The sequence below is a fragment of the Cryptomeria japonica genome, chromosome 4 (genome assembly GCF_030272615.1).
Source record: "Cryptomeria japonica chromosome 4, Sugi_1.0, whole genome shotgun sequence".
In the NCBI taxonomy this organism is placed as follows: domain Eukaryota; kingdom Viridiplantae; phylum Streptophyta; class Pinopsida; order Cupressales; family Cupressaceae; genus Cryptomeria; species Cryptomeria japonica.
In genome coordinates, this window is record NC_081408.1 from 648797594 (window position 1) to 648816656 (window position 19063).

The window sequence follows — 19063 nt, forward strand, 5'->3', positions numbered from 1 at the left end:
TTGACAATTGATTGATGTGGATTAGCACCATCAGGGATAAAGATGTTCAATTTGCAAGAATGGTTATCAGATGCTAGGTAACTCAATCCAGATGGTTGAACTCTATTTCTAGTTCTTGTATCTACTGTGCACACAAGATGGTAAAGGAAAATGTGAAATATGATATATGTTAGTGGATGTGCAATGAATTTATTTTAAATTTGGGAAAGAATAAGAGAGAAAAGAAAGGTACATTTCAGTATGGGAATCTCAATTTTTTTTTAATGCTTTTCTTTTTAAATGAGATACCAGGATCTGGTAAGAGGCAATGGGCCTTTGATATACCAGTAGGAAAACATATTAAGGATTTGTTGAGGAATTTGGGACCGGATAGAGACTCCATTATTTGGGGTTATTTCGAAGCATTTCAGAAAGAAATGAAGAAGAGGGAACGGATACCTAAGAACATAGTTGATAAATACTCTATCGGCATATGTTTCATGGTCAAGAAGGATCAAACCTTAATGGAGGTAGTGAAACCTAAAACTATTTGGGTTACTAAAATGGGCTATGAGGTTGATGCACATATATTGGATCTTTATGCCAAGATGCTTATAGATGCCCCAGTTGATGAGAAGGAGAAAACTTTTGGTACTGCAAAGCAGAAGGAATCTAAAGTGAAGATAGGTTTCAGTAAGAAGAAAAGGGAAGGACAAATAAAGAAGGTTGGACAGGCTGTCTAAAATATATCCTCTGAGATCAAACAAATTATTGGTTTAGCAAAGACATTTCCTCCGATAGCTATATAGGCTTCTGTAGAAGCAAGAACTAGAAAAGGTGTAACAAAGAGGAAGAAACTGAAGACCTTTATTTCTCCTATTGAATCTGGTTTTGAGACTAAGGAAGAAACCTCAAAGATTCCTAAGAGCTACATGAGGATTCAGAGGAAGAAGCCTAAGGAAGGGAAGCTGCAAAAAACCAAAGTCACTCCTCTAATAGCACAGAAGAAAATTTTGAAGGAGAGGAAACCTATTGAGAAAACAAAATCGGTCAAGGAGTCTCCTCCCACCCCAGGTAAGAAGAAGAAATGAGATCTAGATAAAACTCTTGAATCTGGTAAATGTGTTAATATTATTGGTCCTCTGATGAATAATGATGAACAAAAAATACCCTAATCAATACTAAGAGGTGGGGTTGAATCAGTACATACAAAAACTTCTCAACAACATATGAAGTTAAAGAAATGCTAACCCATTGTCTTCATCACTAAACTTAACCATGGCAATACTGGTTAAACATAGTAAGACTTCAGACAGCTAAACCAGTAAAATTGAATACTTCAAATAACATTCAACACTTGATAACTACTTCACCAATATACTCATGCATGTTTTGTATCCGTAATACCATAACCATTAGCTTTGCATGCATATTCACCTAAACAAAGACTACTCAATCATCACATGAAAAATGCACAACTCATGACACATAGATTTTTCACATGGAAACCCAAACAGGAAAAACAACAGTGGGGATGAACACCCACAAGCTTTTTTTTGAACTCTTTTGAAGCTCACTCTATTCGGAGCCTAGTCCGGTTAAACACTTTACAATAAGGTTTTGTTCAGAACCGATCCTATTAAAGATCACCCAGTTAAGGGATAGCTATATACCCTATTAAAGGTTGAAACATTGTAAAAGGTTACCTCACTAGAGGATTTGAAGAACTCAATGATATTGAGTCACCTAGTTAGAGGATTTGCAATAAGTCTATTAAAGCTACCTGATAAAGGGATTTTCCTACTATTGAAATGGTTAGAAGACAACAGGTAAAACTTTGATCTAATAACAACACTACATGCTAAGGTAGATCGTTTTCATCTCCTCTACTCTACAATCACACTCTGCAGTTCTCCACTCACTGGTCTAGAAAGTATCTCATCACTGGGATACAAACACAACATTTGCCAACACAAACAATAACAAACATCATCGACCTTATAGACAACAATTAGGTCAGTAGAATAAACCCTAAACCCTAAACATTTTACATTTACAATTACAAATGGTCCAATCCTGACCATTTGAACACTTTGCATAGAATAAAACAATCTCAAATAGATCACAAGTCATTCTACATTGTCCATTCTTCACCGCATATGGAAATCAGTAACCCATCACACTCTCTTCACATACTGCCAAGAAGAATGTTCATTCCTAAGGTAGACATTTAATGCAATCAATCTTCACATGCAAGATCCTCAAGGAAATCCTTCATGTGCACAAAACTGACATGGCATCTTGATCTCATCCTTATCTCTTAGCTAACTCATCACATAATGTCACTGGTTGCATCACACATGCTAGATTGCCAAACCAGAAACTCTAGAGCTCAGACTACCAACTGGTAGTCACACTTAGTGAAACCCTGACACCAGTCCACTTCATCCCTTTATACCAGTTCTCCTACACTTATTGACATCAATGAAAACATACATTATCATTATACCGGTTCATCATATGCCAACAGTCTCCCCCTTTGGCATGATGGAAATACTCAGTGTAGTATTACAACTATAAACAACATAGACCAGTGCAACTATAACATATATCTTCTCCCAAATCATATATCTTCATCATTTCAGATATCTTCTCCATCTTTGACAACAATGCCAAAGTGGAGGCACAAGCTTCCATTCTCCACTATGGTGCTCCCCCTATGGAGTAGCATCCTTCAATACATCAATCCTGAAAGATTTGACACTGTAGTACCTGACTGATGTGGAGCACAAAACTTTAGTTTACTTCATGAAGGGGCAGAACCCCTAATTTACCTCTCAAAGAGGTAAATTTAGTTTTTGATAAGGTCTTAGTGAATATGTTTGCTAGCTGCTCCTTACTAGAAACATGTTCTAATACAACCTCTTTGTTTTGAACCTTCTCCCTCAAGAAGTGATACTTGAATTTAATGTGCTTAGTTCTAGCATGCAATATCAGATTCTTGGAAATATTTGTTGCACTTGTGTTGTCACAAAATATACTCATCGATTTAGATGTAGGTACTTTGAAAGAATCCAATACATGTTTCTGATGAATACTAAGAGGGGGGGGGTGAATTAGTATGCCAAAAACTACTATAAACAAACTTTTAAACAGTTTAGCAGATAACCGGTATAGAAGATTCACTAATAAACCGGTTAAGATAAATGAAAACCAAATAGAAAACAAAGCATTCACCCACAAGAGCACAATTACCATAATACAAGATATTTGACGTGGAAACCCAAATGGGAAAAAACCACGGTGAGTAGAAACTCACAAGTAACTATCTGCAGAATAGAAACTAGACCGATTAAGGTTATATAATGTTCTTCACCATAACAGATCCTGTTAGGAATCTAGATCTTTGTTAGGAGATAAGTCCTATTAAAGACTACCTTGTTAAAGGATTTCAGATCCACAATTGTGAACCACATTGTTAGAGGATTTACAAAGGCTTTGTTGTGCCTACCTGGTTAAGGGTTTTAGACTTGTCGAAGATGTGAGTAATCAACAAGTGAATGATCTAGCTAATAGCACAGTTTGCTTAATTAGATCCTTGACAACTCCTTGTTAATTCATTTCAGCATTACTTTAGTCTTCAATATCTCCACACTCTATCTCTTCACATAGACCTAATCTACTCTTCAATGATCGCACATAACCATTTCAATTTTGTCTCTCATTCATTATCTCATACATGCAAACCCTAGACATGATGTCCTTATAAAGGAATCTAATTTCATGTCGGTCCAATAGAATTAGACTACAAGTTCCTAGGTTCAGTGCATCTAGACACATTTGGTAACACGACACAAAAACACCGCCAAATTGTCGGTGGATGATAACTCATCACACATTACAGTAATACCAGTTGGTACAATATACCAATTACTAGTTATCAAAAATGAAGATTGGTAGATCGTAGTGTTCTGATCAAAGTTAACTACCACTTGGTTCCTTCATAACGCTTGAGCTCCTCGTACCACTTGGGATCCTCGTACTGCTTGTGGTCTTCATACAATCTATGACCGGTAAACCATTTTCTGTAAAACACCAATAGTCTAAAGACTATACATTCAATAATACACAATACTGGTTGGAGCAATTACCAGTTGAGCATAACTCATACATCAAAAAAGTGTGTGTCCATCAATGACAATCAAAACATCATCAAAATGCCAACAATATCCCCCTTTGGCATTGATGGCAACTCTTAGAAAAATCTAAGTGTGTTTACAACATAAATTCCATAGTCAAAATTACTCCCCCTAAGCATATACACTGCCCCTTTTGCAAAGATTACAATGTACACTACTCCCCAAAATGGTAACATTCCCCAAAAATTTAATGTACAACCACTCCCCTTTTCCAACAATGAAAAAGTAATGAAACGTAACCCCTTTTTGCTTATATAATAAAATAGAGTAGATGTTCATGACTATAAGGAATGAAATTTCTCAAAAACAGATTTAAAGTCCTGCACAAAAGTTTTCATGGCCAATGTCCATGACTCAAGTAATGAGGTAGCAACCTCACTTTCAGTCTTCATCTGGAATGTCAGTTCTTCCATTGCATCAATGGTACACATCTCTTGAGTTACTGTGATATCTTCTAGGTTGAGAAAACATTTCTAAAGAATCTGCAGTCTTGGCAATAGGAGCAGTTGAAGCTCCTGCAAATATTTAGTCCGGTTGTTGATCTCTGAGTCCATCTTAGTAGTTTGATGCTGATAACGATGAATGGTTTGTCCATAGATAGTGAATGAATCATATGGCATCTTGAAATTGTTGATATATGCCTATAACTCTGATTTGAGTTGAGCTTTTTGTTTAAGCACATTGTCACAAAATAGATGGGGTTGGCCGATTTTACTCAATAGTAATTTACCTTCACCCATAGCAACATTGATATCATTATGTTGTTTCTATAGTTGTGTCCGTAGTTCATTCATTTGGATAGAGAGGAGTCAGTATTGGGGAGGTTAGTACCGGGTATTGGATTGGTAAGGGTGTCAACTGCAATTTGTATGACATCCTGTTATTTCTTCCTTCGCAATACTTCCAGTCTCTCCTGTGCAAGTTTGATACTTCGTAGTAGCTCAGACTCATTTGCTAATTGAGTCAGACTTGCAAGAGTTAGATCAATAAGAGTGGTGGTATCAACCTATTTGGTTTGATCACCTGTTGCCTTAGGAGTCTTCCCTCCTTTTGTTTTGATCTCCACTTGTTTGTTCTTCTCTGCTTCCTTCTCCTCTTTTGCTCCTTTCTTATGCTCTTCTTTCTTCTTTTGCTCCTCTTCTTGTTTTTTCTTCTCTTCCTCCTTCTTCCTGTCTTCTTCCTTCCTCTTCTCTTCTTCTTTTCTCTTATCTTCTTCTCTCTTCTTCTCTTCCTCTTTCTTCTTTTCTTCCTCTTTCTTCTTTTCTACCTCTTTTCTCTTATGTTCCTCTTTCTTTTTCTCTTCCTCTTTTCTCTTGTCTTCCTCTTTCTTTTTCTCTGACTCTTTCCTCTTGATTTCTTTTTGCCTTACTTTTTCCTCTTGCTTTTTCTCTGCTTTCTCTTTGTCATGTTTCTCTTTCTCAGCTTGTTCTTTGTCAGGAGTAACATCCTCATTATCTAATGCATCAACATCAATAGGGTCAATTTGTTCTATCACTCTTTCACCTTCACTATCAAATACCTCATCCAGTTTGTCTGAGGATAGGTTAGGTGCTAGATCAGCCTTCCTATTGGCTTCAGATACATGGTGCATTCTGATAGTAGCTTTAGCATGTATATGTGTGTCCTTTTCCACTTCAGAAGCTTTACCTTCTAGTAGCCTGAGTCTTCTCCTTCTCATGAAGAAGATGCCTTTTATCTTATCCATTATTTCAAATAATTCAGAATTTGAAGCATCAAGAAAGTATTGTGCAAAAATTTTCTCCCTGATTTCCTCTTCTCTTTCAATGGAAATGCACCATTTATTATCTAGAGAATTATACAAAGAATCTAGTGTAACCAATCTAATCTCAGATGGTGACCGATCATTAACACATAAATATTTGATAACCTCCTATTCTACCTCCTCTTTCTCATTATCATTAAAATCATCAAAATGTTCTTTTAAATCATCAAGAACTTTCCTCTTAATATTATTTAATGTCCTCTGACAATGTGTCATTGGCTTATAAGAGGAAATATCTATATTTACCAGTGTTGAAGTTGCAAGAACATTACCGGTAGACTTCAGCTTTTTGCTTGATTGCCTTGTCTTCTTTGTTTGAATATCTGGTTCAGTGTCCTCCGTCTTCGGTGAGTGATTCCTAGATTTCCGCTTTCTCTCAAATACCTTTTCTGGAATAATCTCAGGTTTCTTCTTAGCTGGTGACTGCTTGGTCACTTTCAGACTGGCAGAGGTAACTGGTGCAAATACCGATGGAACTGCTTTGCCCTTTTTCTTCTTTGGTTCTTCAATCAGTGTTACCCTCTCCAAGTAGGTACCATTTCTTCTCTTCTTAGCATCCAGTGGTGAGGCAAGTAGGGTAGAGGCATACCCAATCAACATGTCATTCACCACTTCATACCCCATAGGTTCAACTACTTCCTTTCTTGGTTCCACAACTTCCATTAAGCAGTCATCTATCTTTATTGTGAAGCAGATGCCATCTTCATACTTTTTCACAATATCATCATATATCCTCATTCTCTGGCTCATCTTCTGCTTGAATTCATCAAAATACTTATTCAGAACCTCAGGATATGTAGTTCCCACTAATTGTAGACTTTCCTTAATCTGCCTAGAAATCGGTAGGTCAGCAAACCATTAAACATCACCTACTCCATGGAAATAACCTTGAAAGTAGAAGAATAAGCTGACCAGAAGTTGGGCAAACCTGAACCTTAGAGAATTGTCTTGTTTGATGGACTTTAGATTTAACAACAATTACTTTTGTAGACAGGGACATAGGTCAAATGTAGTGTCTTCCTTGATCATCTTGTAAGCGACATCCACTGCAGCAGTAGGGACAAAATTCATTCTGCTGCCATAAAATATCTGGTAACCAATCACCATGCAAGCATATTTTACCAGATCATCAAAGATGGTGTTGACGGTCATCGCCCGTTGGTCACTCACAGAACCGGTGAGCTTTGTCATTTCAGTTTTGGTGACCTTCCATAGAGTTGGTACCTCTCCAATATTGTAGAAACCAGTGATGACATAAATTGCTTCCGGTGTGATGTCATGGGTCCGCTCGAGATACATCTTGTCACCATGCACTCTACTAAAGATGATGTGAATATGTTCTTCTGTGAACTCTTCCATAAAATATACTGGATTGTGCAGTTTCATCTTTTCAAGGATACTATACTTAGGTTTGATCTTCTTATCATCCCCATAGAACAAACTTAGCTAGGAATGAATCACTAGGGATCCTAGGTCTTCCAATTTATAGTCTATATACCCTGAAATATCTTCCTAAATAATAACTCCGGCAAGTATTTGAGATAGGGCATTGTATTTCATTTTCTTTTGAAGAAATTCAGCTGAATCTACAGGTGCACTAGAACTAGAGTGTGATGCAGAAGCCATGATCAAATGATAAGAAAGAATTTTGGAAAATACCATCACAAACTCGAATTTAGTTTTTCCAACATCGCACACAAAACACCACTTCGGTTGCAAGTTCACCACTTAGAGTTCTTCACTGATTGCTTGAAGATGGTTGCAAGATTTCACACAAGATTTTGTCAACTTCTAGACAAATCACTCAGGTTGCTCTTCTCTTGAAAAAATATTCTTTCAAAATTAGATAAGTGAAAATGATGATGAAAACCCTTTTAAACAAACTCTCACCTACCATAATAAATACATCACCACTAGGGCACAAACCCTAATTTTGCCTTTTAGCACTTCAAGTCTTCTACGGATTGATAGGTAGCATATAGCGGTTAAGGTCTTTACCAATATAAACTGGGGGTTTGAAATATTTCACCGATATGTTCCACCTAAGCTTTTTTGAAGCTCAGTTTGCCAGTTCAGAGACTTTCACACTAGGTGCAGAAACAAGTTCATTCTATGACTCTTCTTTTGATTTATTTTTCCAAGTTTTATTCATTTTTATTTGAACGGTTTCAACATCAATCTTCCCTTCTGGAGAAGGGATCGGTATATCATTTGATAGGTTCTTTCTCAGTTTGCAAGTTCTGGCAATGTGTCCCAGTTTGTTGCAATGATAGCATACCATTCCAGGTGTTCTCCACGGTCCATTATTCATACTTCCATTCTTCCTTCTGCATGTTGCAACAGTGTGACCACTACCACAACAGATCAAACAGGTTACTCTCCAACTAGTTGTCACTTGATAACCACCTGACTGATGGTCATAGGTATTGTACCGGCTGGGATTCCAGTTCACAGGAAGTTCCAGAATAACTCCTTAAGTCCTTGGAGGATATCTCCCAGTGTTGTGCAAAACTAACCTACATTCAAATTCTCTATGCCCAAACTTGTTGCATGCATAAGAGTTTCCATTGAATCTATTGGATCTAAGCATATTATTTTGAAAATAAGGAAAATTGTTGTAGGCCTTGCTTCTACACACATTGATAGTATGTCCTTCTTTGAGATAATTAAAGCAAACAGTTTTAAATTTTTGCTTACCTTTATCCTTGGATGTTGGTTGCTTCTTTGATGCTTTATTTTTTGTTTCAGAGGTCTCACCTTCCTCATACCCAAAGAAACCAAGTCCAGTGGTATTCTTTACTGGCTTTGCCAATTCTAGCTTTTGCTCTAGCTTAGCAGTACTCTGATTGAATTTGGCAAGTATTTCCTTTGACTCAGTAAGTTCCTTGGAAATAGCAGCATTGGATTCCATCAAGGTTTCATTCTCATAAATAGCCATGTTTAGTTCACCTTGCATTTCTTCTTTTTCCACTTTACTCTCTTGGAGATGAGCGGTAAGGGTACTGATTTCTTGCTTCAGCTTGGAGATCTCATGATCTTTGTCTTTTACCAGATCTTCAGCTTTCCTTCTATTCTCAAGCTCTTGACACATTCTGATAGTTATTCCTTCCAACTCCCTTCTCAGGTTGGCTTTAGATTCATTCAATTTTTCAACTTCTTCAACTAAGGCATCCATGTCAGCTTCATCAGAAGAGATATTTTCAGTAAGTTCCATCAATTTCTCAGCATGCTCTCTTCTCTTGGCCAAAGAGGCTTTATACTTGAATTTGAGTTCATCATACCCAGAGAAACCAAGTCTAGAGGTATTCTTTACTGGCTTTGCCGATTCTAGCTTTTTCTCTAGCTTAGTAGTACTCTAATTGAATTTGGCAAGTATTTCCTTTGACTCAGTAAGTTCCTTGGAAATAGCAGCATTGGATTCCATCAAGGTTGCATTCTCAGAAATAGCCATGTTTAGTTCACCTTGCATTTCTTCTTTTTCCACTTTACTCTCTTGGAGATGAGCGGTAAGGGTACTGATTTCTTGCTTCAGCTTGGAGATCTCATGATCTTTGTCTTTTACCAGATCTTCATCTTTCCTTCTGTTCTCAAGCTCTTGACACATTCTGATAGTCATTCCTTCCAACTCCCTTCTCAGGTTGGCTTTAGATTCATTCAGTTTTTCAATTTTTTCAACTAAGGCATCCATGTCAGCTTCATCAAAAGAGATATTTTCAGTAAGTTCCATCAGTTTCTCAGCATGCTCTCTTCTCTTGGCCAAAGAGGCTTTATACTTGACTTTGAGTTCATCATAGGCTCTCAGTCTGAGTGAGACAATGAGTAATTTCCCTCACACTGTATTCCACCATATCTCCTTCCAAGTGGTTAGAGTTATAGAAAGGTTTGCTCTAATACCAATTGATAAATACTAAGAGGGGGGGTGAATAAGTATGACAAAAACTACTGTAAAGAAACTTTTAAACAGTTTAGCAGATAACCGATACAACAGATTTACTAATAAACTAGTTAAGATAAATGCAAACCAAATAGCAAACAAAGCATTCACCCACAAGAGAACAATCACCATAACAAAAGATATTTGACGTGGAAACCCAAATGGGAAAAAACCATGGTGAGCAGAAACTCACAAGTAACTATCTGTAGAATAGAAACTGGACTGGTTAAGGTCAGACAGGTTAAGGTCATACAATGTTCTTCACTAGAACAAATCCTATTAGGAATCTAGATCTCTGTTAGGAGATAAGTCTTGTTAAAGACTACGTTGTTAAAGGATTTCAGATCCACAATTGTGAACCACCTTGTTAGAAGATTTACAAAGGCTTTGCTGGGCCTACTCGATTAAGGGTTTCAGACTTGTTGAAGATGTGAGTAATCAATACGTGAATGATCTAACTAATAGAACAGTCTTCTTAATTAGATCCTTGACAACTCCTTGTTAATGCATTTCAGTATTACTTCAGTCTTCAATATCTCCACACTCTATCTCTTCACATAGACCTATTCTACTCTTCAATGATCTCACATAACCATTTCAATTATGTCTCTCATTCATTATCTCATACATACAAACCCTAGACATGATGTCCTTATAAATGAAGCTGATTTCATGTCGGTCCAATAGAATTAGACTACAAGTTCCTAGGTTCAGTGTATCTAGACACATTTTGTAACACGACACAAAAACACCACCAAAGTGTCGGTGGATGATAACTCATCACACATTACAGTAATACCAGTTCGTACAATATACCGATTACCAGTTGTAAAAAATGAAGACTGGTAGATCATAGTGTTTTGATCAAAAGTTAACTACCGCTTCTATCCTTCATACCGCTTGAGCTCCTCGAACCGCTTGGGATCCTCATACTGCTTGGGATCCTCGTACCGCTTGCGGTCTTCATATAATCTGTGACCGGTAAACCATTTTCTACAAAATACCAATAGTCTAAAGATTATACATTCAATAATACATAATACCAGTTGGAGCAATTATCGGTTGAGCATAACTCATACATCAAGAAAGTGTGTGTCCATCAATGATAATCAAAACATCATCAAAATGCCAAGAATTTTATCCAGATTGCTTGAGTGGAGTTCATAAATGCTGCCACATACTTTGCTTCAGCTATAGATTGGGAAATACAACTCTTCTTCTTACTCGTCCACGAGACTGTTAGGTCTCGGAGACAACTGAGAGGGGGGGTGAATAAGTTGTCTAACAAATTCAAACCAAAAACAACTTTACCAACTTTAATGATTAATACCGGTAAACTAGTCTTTTATGTTGGTAGATAGTTTTATCAGTTAATTGTAATACCAGTAAAGATTAATGCATGAAACAAAAAGACAAAGTCATCCATAACACATAACACCAATATTTGTACGTGGAAACCTTGTAAGGGGAAAAACCATGGTGGGAAACCTTACCCACAATCAGATGATACTACTGTAGATAGTATGTCTATACAAATGGGGTCTACACATGCACAAAGGCCAAGCGCCTAGAGCACACTGCTCAAACATAGAATGGGAGTCACACTCACTACAATTGGATGGTTAAATCCAATATGAATGTACTGCTCAGATTAGCATCTTTCTACGCTGGATTCAATACTGGTGTAATTCTGATTGTCTTCACAAAAACCCTCCTTCAACCTTCAAATGATGTCTATGTGTATAGCTCTACTTATTCTCACATATACCTTCGCACAATTCTTTTTCGCATTCCACATCCGATCTTACAAATAAGATCTTACATTTATATCATAACCTAAGACCAATTTTAGTAGGTTGGCTCTAAATGATATTAGAATAAAATCAATTTACAAATAAAATGATGTCTGATGCAATAACCAATTCAACATGTTGGCTTGATGCATTTACAATAATAATAAGACATCTCCATAGTGTGTCGTGCTGATCTGGAAAAGATAAACCTGTCGGTGTATAACCTGGACCTATTTGCTGGTAACAGCAAATATGAAAATACAAAATATGCGAATGACCAAAACTCCAAGACAAAGTGGCCAAACTATCTCTTCGACATAACTAGGTGTTTTCCATTCTATTCCAAGTGTTGATGAACATTATATGTTGCCGGTGTACCAGAAATCGGTGACTGTGCATAAGTCACTTGCTTGCCGGTAAATGTTGTTGATTCTCCAAAGTGCTAGAGTTGATAAGTGTTTAGTAGGTGTTGACATCAATGACAAAACCATACCAAAATACCAACAATCTCCCCCTTTGGCATTGATGGAAACACAAGATGGAAAAACCATCAAAGTGCCAAAACAGAAATGCCAAATACCAAAAACCAATAATCTTCCCAAAGTAACATTCTCTCCCCCTGGGAGTGACATGAGTTTTCCTTGTGCTTTTCCATACCAATCTCTCCCCCTTTGACATCAAATGCTAAAGCAATATAAAGACCATTTTTCAGAACAAAATACCAACCAATTCACTATACCAGCAACTCCCCTTGAGAAGTAGCTTCCCATCAAAGCCGGAGTAAAAGATTTCTCTATTATTTTTGCCGGTTAATGACTATCATCAACTATCTAAGTTTCTACCGGTGGGGTTATGACCCCAAGCTGGTCTTTGAGATATTCAAAAGTCTCCTTAGGTAGAGGTTTAGTGAAAATATCTGCAATCTGCTATTTAGTATTCACATAAACCATTTTAATTTCTTTTGCTTCAACATTTTCCCTTAGAAAATTCAGTTTGATAGAAATATGTTTGGTTTTAGAATGTAATACTGGATTCTTAGATATATCAATTACTGCAGTGTTATCACAATAGATAGTAATAGGTTCCTTACATTTTACCATTATATCCTTCAACATTTGCTTAAGCCATAGTACCTATGTACAGTTAGTTGCTACTGCAACATATTCTGATTCTGTTGTCGATAAAGATGTACAACTTTGTTTCTTACTCAACCAAGAAATTAATCTGCTTCCAAGAAAAAATGCTCCACCGGTGGTGCTTTTTCTATCATCCACATCTCCTGCCCAATTTGCATCTGTGTATGCACATAATTCAAAGTTTTCATCTCTAGGATACCATAATCCAAGATTTGTAGTGCCTTGTAAGTACCGAAAAATCCTTTTTATTGTTAAGTCATGATTTTCTCTAGGATTACATTGAAATCTTGAAACAATGGATATTGCATTCATTATATCAGGTCTTGTTTGTGTCAAATACAATAAACCTCCTATCATAGATGTGTACCTAGTCGGATTAACATGTGTAGATTCATCCCTTAGTGATAATTTGTCATTTGTAGTCATAGGTGTTCTTACTGGTTTAGAGTTCTCCATCCCAAATTTCTTTAATAACTCCTTCAAGTACTTGGATTGACTCAAGAATATACCTTTATTAGTCTGTGAAATCTGCAATCCTAAAAAGAATTTTATTTCTCCAATCATAGACATTTCAAATTCTTGCTGCATTTCAATAGAAAATTCTTTACATAATCCATCTTCTCCTCCAAAGATTATTTCATCAATAAAAACTTCTATAACCAAGATGTCATCATTTGTTACTTTATAATATAAGTTGTTGTTAGCATTACATTTAGAAAAACCAATCTTCAAAAGATACTTATCTAATCTTTCATACCAAGCTCTTAGAGCTTGTTTCAACCCATACAAAGCTTTACTTAACCTACAAACCATATCTTTGTTAAACATCAAAGAAACTCCATCAAGTTGTTCAATTTAAACTTCTTCTTCAAGATCTCCATTTAGAAATGCACATTTAATATCCATTTGATACACTTTGTAGTTCTTGTATGTTGCAAAAGCCAAAAATAATCTGAATGCCTCAATTCTAGCTACCGGTGCAAAGGTTTCATGATAACCAATTCCTTCTTTCTGAGAATATCCCTTACACACTAGTATTGCTTTATTTATGATTACCTTACCATCTTCGTTAAGTTTGTTTCTGAATACCCACTTTGTTCCAATCACATTTTTGTCTTTAGGTCAGGAAACTAATGTCCATGTGTTATTTTTCTCAATTTGTTCTAGTTCCTCTTCCATATCTTTAATCCAGTGTTTATCTTCACATGCCTCATTAATTGATGATGGTTAAATTTGAGAAATAAGACATATCTTTTCATTTGCTAGTCTTCCTCTTTTCATAACTCCTTTATACTTGTTCCCAATTATCTGATCTTCAGAGTCATTCAGTCTTACATATCGGGGTGTCTTCAATTGCCGTTGTTCCTCAGTTATTGTGAAATTTTTAGATGATATCAGTATAACTGGATCTTCATTCTGTACTGGTGGGTTCAATGTAGGTTCATTTTTTATAATCTCTATTGCCGATTCAAAGTCTATATACCTTTAAGTTCCTCTGAATTGTTCATCAATCTTCACATTTGTACTCTCAACAATTTTCTGCAATCTCTTGTTAAAACATCTATATGCCTTGCTCTTAGATGAATAACCAAGAAATATTCCTTCATCACTTCTAGGATCAAATTTGCCAATATAATCATCCCTTCTAATATAACATTTACTTCCAAATATTTTGAAATATTTAAGAGTAGGAGTAATACCAAACCATAGTTCATAAGGGATCTTACCGATTTCTCCTTTGATGTGAACTTTGTTGAAATTATAGACCGATGTTACTACCTCTCTCCAATACACATGTGGTAGATTTTCTTCTGATAACATACTTCTTGAAATCCAAGATAGTTATGTTTTTCCTTTCAACAACTCCATTCTGCTGTGGTGTCTAGGGTGCTGATAGCTGTCTTCTGATTCCATTCACTTCACAGAATACATTAAATTCCTTAGATGTAAATTCTCCTCCTTGATCTAATCTCAGACATTTGATTTTCTTACTGGTTTCATTCTCTACCATTTCTTTGAACAGTTTGAACTTTTCAAGTGCTTCTGATTTTTCTCTGAGAAAAGTAACCCACCACATTCTAGAGTAGTCATAAATGATTAGCATGAAGTATCTATCACCTTGCAAACTTTTAGTTATAGCTAGACCACATGAATCAGTATGAATTAAGTCAAGAGCATTATTTGATTTTTCTGGAATACTTTTAAAAGTAGCTCTAACTTGTTTTCCAAATTGACATTCCTTACATATTGTATTGTGAGGTTTGACAATATTAGATAAATCTCTAACTACCTTAGTAGTACTGATTTTTACCATGCAATCAAAATTTACATGACAGAGTCTCTTATGCCATAGCCAAATATCATCAATATGTGCAATCAAGAATGTCTTTTCACTATTGTTCAAATGAAACCTCTAATTTGATTATCGGTTGCAATTTCTAAGCCAGTTCTATTCATGATTTTGCATTTTCCATTTTTGAATTGTAATTGAAATCTTTTCTCACCTAGTTGACCAACACTCAAAAGATTATTCTTTAAACCTTCAACATAATAAACATTGTCAGTATTGTGCTTACCATCAAGAGATATTGTACCTTTACCTTTGATCAAATAAGCTTTATCATCTCCAAATCTTACTAAGCCTCAATTATATTCCTAAAAGTTCAAGAATTTCCTTTTATCACCAGTCATATGATGTGAGCATCTTGACTCAATGATCCATTCATCCTTAACTTCAACTTTAGCTACCAAGGTCTTCTCTACTGGTTGAATAGTAGGTATCGGTTGATCTTCTGTTATAGCAACAAAAAGCATCCATCGTCTATTGGAGTTTCATCAGAATCATCAGTCACACCTTCATCAGCAAGATAACAAGATTTATCTTTATTCTTCTTAAATCTGTATCTCTGATATTCAGGGTTAGGCTTGTATGTTCTCCTAGCTTCTTCTCTTAGTCTAGCATGTCTATCAGGGCATCTAGAAGCCATATGACCAATCTTATTATAGTTGAAACATTTAAAGGGTGCTTTACCTTCATACTTACTTCCAACTGGACCTTTAGGCATTTTTCTTGCAAATAGTGCTTCAAGTTCTTCAAGTTCTTCATTTTCTCTCCTGCTTTCCTAAATTTCTCTTGCATAAAAGGCTTTCCAATCAGACTTGTCAAATGATGGTGTAGATGGTGTTGATGCCTTAAAAGTTAAATCTATCTTTATAGTAGCAACAGGACCAAATTCCTCAATTTCAAAAGTTGAATGTTTTCCAATCAATGTATCCCTAGTTACTGATGTATTAGGAATTATTCTTAACTCATTTATAGTAGTAACCTTCATTTTATATGCCGGTGGCAATCCTCTTAAAACTTTTGAAACAATTTCATCTTCACTTAAGGTTCCTCCACAACATTTAATACCCAAAACAATTTCATTTACTCTTTCCATAAAAGCATAAATCCTTTCATCTTCTTCCATTTTTAGATTTTCATTCCTGACCCAAAAGCTTTCAAGTTTTGCAATTTTGACTATGGAATATCCTTCATTCAGTGTTTCCAAAATGATCCCAAATAGCTTTAGTAGTTGATCTATCTGATAATCCCATGATTTTCTGATCTGTTAATGCGCTCAAACGTGCTTCTCTAGCTTTACAATCATTTTCTTCATCTTTTCCTAAGGTAGGTAGATTAGGCTGACCGGGAGTAGGAGCAGTATAGCCATTCTTTGTAACTTCCCACATGTCCTTTGCAATGCAATTTAGATGTGTCTCCATTCTGATCTTCCTTATGCCATTGTTGGTTCCATCAAGTTTAGGACTGTCCTTCTTGAAATACTTAGTAGACATTGGATCTCCTCAAGCTGTTAAAGTTCTGCAAAAAGAGGACTATGCTCTGATACCAATTGTTAGGTCCTGGAGACAACTGAGAGGGGGGGGGGTGAATCAATTGTCTAAAAAATTCAAACCAAAAACAACTTTACCAACTTTAATGATTAATACCGGTAAACCAGTTTTTTATGTCGGTAAACAATTTTATTAGTTAATTATAATACCGATAAAGATTAATGCATGAAATAAAAAGACAAAGTCATCCACAACACATAACACCAATATTTGTACGTGGAAACCCTGTAAGGGGAAAAACCATGGTGGGAAACCTTATCTACAATCAAATGATACACTTGCAGATAGTATGTGTATACAAATAGGGTCTACACATGCAGAAAGGCCAAGTGCCTAGAGCACACTGCTCAAACACAGAATGGGAGTCACACTCACTACAATTGGATTGTTAAATCCAATATGAATGTACTTCTCAGATTAACATCTTTCTATGCTGGATTCAGTACCAGTGTAGCTCTAATTGTCTTCACAAAAACCCTCCTTCAACCTTCAATTGATGTCTACATGTATAGCTCTTCTTATTCTCGCATACACCTTCACACAATTCTTTTTTGCATTCCACATCCAATCTTACAAATAAGATCTTACATTTATATCATAACCTAAGACCAATTTTAGTAGGTCAGCTCTAAATGATATTACAATAAAATCAATTTACAAATAAAATAATGTTCGATGCAATAACCGATTCAACATGTCGGCTTGATGCATTTACAACAATAATAAGACATCTCCATAGCGTATCGTGCTGATCTAGAAAAGATAAACTTGCCGGTGTATATTCTGGACCTATTTGCCGGTAACAGCAAATATGCAAATACAAAATATGCCAGTGACCAAAACTCCAAGACAAAGTGTCCAAATGATGTCTTTGACATAACTAGGTGTTTTCCATGCTATTCCAAGTGCTGATGAACATTATATCCTAGCGGTGTACTAGATACCGGTGATTGTTCACAAGTCGCTTGCTGGTGAATGTTGCTGATTCTCCAAAGTGCCAGAGTTGATAAGTGTTTAGTAGGTGTTGACATCAATGACAAAACCATACCAAAATACCAATAGAGACTAGTCTTCCACCAAGAAAGAACGTGTTGGAACTCATAAAAATTTCAGTTAATTCTTGAGGCCCATTTCAAAGAAGGATAAAATGAAGCCGAAATTCTCCTTGCGTGCCTGAGAAGAGGGTTTTAAATGGCTAGAGAAACCTCCAAGTAAATGTCACCAGGCATAAACATTTATCCCACATTGGTTGTGGGAAGGAAATATTTTGTATTTAAATGCAAAGCCCCACACATATTAAGTGTCAAATCTTATGGGCTTCTGGCAAGAGGTGGCTCGTGGCCCAGTGAACCCTGCGTGCAAATGCATCTCAAGGCATCTGAAATTTTGGGACAGGTTGGTGAGAAGACATTAAAAATCGAGCAGACTAGGAAGATCGGGTGGTGATTCGAGGAAGATCAACGGTTGTCGCTAAATTGCGATGGGAAGCTTCTCATTAGAGTATCCATTGCGACTAGGTGACAAGGTGGGTCCAGGTCCAATATAAGGTCAAGCCTAAAGTGATGTGGCGGTTAAGGTGGTGCCTAGTTGGATCCAAAGGTGAACCAGAGGCTGACACATGGCAGCCCGACATAAGGGGTGAGAGGAAAAAACCAATTCGAGACCTTGCGAGTTAAACCCAGTCTCTAGCTTGCTATCATAAAATGCTAACACCCAAAAGATTCAAGACCTCACGAGCGAGAAAATCCAAAGTGATCCAATGGTGATCACTAGGTCACGATGGAAAAGTGCCCAAAATGTTATCCTCGCGACCCCGCAACAAACAAACAACTCCATTCTGGTGGTGAGTCCAGGCCATGGTGAGGTGGCAGACAAGTGGCGGACACATGGCATAGGATGTAGCCGCTCAGAGGGACTAAGAATCAAGCAAGTTGATAAAGATCCAATGGTCAGCTGAGTTGATCAGATGGTGGTCGCTATATCACGATTGAAAGAGGTATGATGTTTATTCACAACAACTTGGCGACCGAGTGCTGGGGCCCGCTAAGAGAGTTGATCAAAGTTGATCAGACAGTCGTGGTTTCATTTCAGCCATTAGTCAAGGTCGTGCTGAGGTGACAGGATTGGATCCCAGAGCCAATCCGGGGATGCCACGTGATAGAGAGTAGAAGAAAAACTAAGGTGGGCTCAGTGCAAAATAGGATGTGCCACGTGTCGGGCCCCTCAAAAGAAAGAGTGATAGAGGGAGCCGCTCAGGCGAAGTAAAGGTCGGGCAAGTCAGGGCAGATTGATAGTGATCCGAGGAAGATCTAGGACTGTCGCCAAGTCACAATGAAAATTTGCTC